The sequence below is a fragment of the Acomys russatus genome, chromosome 17, assembly GCF_903995435.1.
Source record: "Acomys russatus chromosome 17, mAcoRus1.1, whole genome shotgun sequence".
NCBI lineage: Eukaryota > Metazoa > Chordata > Mammalia > Rodentia > Muridae > Acomys > Acomys russatus.
This window is the reverse complement of record NC_067153.1, coordinates 33,188,311-33,190,652: the sequence shown is the minus strand read 5'-3', so window position 1 is coordinate 33,190,652 and position 2,342 is coordinate 33,188,311. Positions and strand designations below refer to the sequence as shown.

General features: G+C 45.1%; 1 pseudogene; it reads left to right on the top strand.

The window, feature by feature from the left end:
- Positions 1-819: 819 nt before the first annotated feature.
- Positions 820-1,156, top strand: LOC127201099 (cyclin-dependent kinase 2-associated protein 1-like; annotated as a pseudogene).
- Positions 1,157-2,342: the final 1,186 nt, after the last annotated feature.

The window sequence follows — 2,342 nt, the reverse complement described above, 5'->3', positions numbered from 1 at the left end:
TTCCTTATGGAGATCAAATGTGGCAAAACATCCACTGAGCAAAGTGTCCTTATTTTAGCTACAACAGAATTCTGCCTAAAATTGGGCAAGCTTGGACACAGGCCGAGTCAATTGTCAAACTCTGACAACACAGTGTAAGCCAGTCCTCAATATTTCCTTTTCCACAAATATGTCTGGCAGATATAATGGGGCAGAAGGCTGAAGACAATGCCACAACATTAAAAACAGTTTGGGGTGACTGTCTAGGCAGCAAACTGTCTCAGTCGTTTTCTTATTTTAGAAGCTGCTATGTTGCACTTTCTGTTTACTCAGATAGTTAATTTCATTTCTTCTCAAGTCTCTGATGAGGTTGAAGACCTGAGAGTTTAATTTTAAAATTAAGCTTAGGTGTTTAGGAGTTAAGATGTTTTTAGGTCTAGATAGAAGCTTTTAGATTGAGAGAAATGAGATATGAAAGATAATGGTTTTCATTCAGAGTTGTAGACTCACCAAGATAGGAAAGATGTTTTCTCCAAGGTAGCCAAATACAAATAGGCAAAACACAGCCAGGAACAGCATGTGCTGGTCTCAAAGTCTGCTGCCTCCCCTGTGCTATGCGCCCCGATGTATGGGTGATATGCTGTGGCAGCAGCAGGGTGAGGGAATGCCATATTTGCATGTGTGGCTGGAACCACCGAAAACAAAAGGCTTATGGGTACCGAACAGGCACTCACAGGAGTGCTGATGTGGGGCCGCCTGACCTGGGCCTTTACCTTGGTTTTGCAGATGTCATGTTCTTGGCTGGTCAGGCTCTGCCAGGCTCACCTGCCACCTGCAGGGATGACCTACAAGCTGAACTTGACCTCGCACATACCCCCTACCACCTTCAATGCCGGAAGTGTCCACTCACTTTCTACTAGAGTGGCAACTTCCTCTCAGTACAGTCAGGTGTTGAGTGACTCCATTGCTAGGCTACACCCAGGGAGATGGAAATAGCCAGGTGCCTCAGAGTAAATATGCAGAGCTCCTGCCCATCATTGAAGAGCTTGATAAAGAGATCAGACCCACATATACAGGGAACAAGAGCGTCACGGAGAGACAAAAACGAGGCGTCATTCATGCTCGAAGCCTGCTTCAGGAGTGCTTGGCTGAAAGCGAACATAATGTCAGGTCCTAGCCCTGCCAGTCTGAAGGCCCACTCTGCTATCACATGGACTTGAGAGGCTTTGGGCAATAGGTGGTAGTGTTTTTATCACAGTCATTAAGCTCTGAACCCACACTTGAAGGATTGGGAAGACATTTTGCAGCGTTGACGATTTGCATTTTAAGTAGTTAGCTTTTTTCTTTCCAAGCATTTGAAAGATGTTTGCAAAATCACTTCACAGCGAGATATTGTTTGCCCCCAAATACCAGTGTCTCCTTCTGTCTCCATTTGGAGTCATTTTTCATTTGCATCACCCCAGTTGACTTCCTTTCCATGAGATCATCTGCCTGTGAAGACTTGAGTGCAGACCACAGCACAAGTTTATTTAGTAGCTGGCTGGCCTCTGTACCGTGTAGACACTGCTTCATGGAGCTTTCTGCTTAAGTATTTGCATGATTGAGTGCTTTGAAATGGATCTTTAAAATGCACAGACGAGAGAGCAATCTACCCAACCTACCAGGTGCCCTGCAAAATGCCCACCTTGAGACTGTAGATCTCAGTCCCATGTTTACTGTGAGCCAATCGCAACATCTGGAAGTGTTATACATAAAAATTAAGGCAGATGATAGAATACAAAGTACCAGGTAGCAGAAGTTATGTTATATGGAGTTAATTAAAGGAGCATGGGGGAGAAAGAAGTGGGGGGAAGGGGTACTCCAGAGAGAAAGAGAGAGGAGAGGGAGAAAGTAAAAAGGGTAGAGGAGAGAGTGAGAGGAGAGAGAGAGAGAGAGAGAGAGAGAGAGAGAGAGAGAGAGAGAGAGAGAGGAGAGAGAGGAGAGAGAGAGAGAAGAAAGAGAGGAGTAGAGAGAGAGACTCCGTGGAGGGTCTGTCTTTTATATGGCCCTGGGAAAAGCCACACCCCTGTGACAGGTAATCAGTGACATCACAGGGAGTCAGACTGAAGCAGAATGCTAACATACCTACCTTTCCTCTAATTAAAAAATGAGAAACTTTGGATTGTTTTATATAAGGTAAGTTAAAGAAATAGAAAAAAGCAATAGCAACAAATGTCCACATTGTATGGTGAAGAAGAGGAAAAAGTTCTGCCCTGAAAGGTGAAGAGCAGGCTATGTCAGCCATGTTCTGCAGCAGATAGGTACCGAGGAGTGCTGGGAGAACCTGGAGCTGTGCGTCCTAGGCCTGGAGCACACCATTTCAG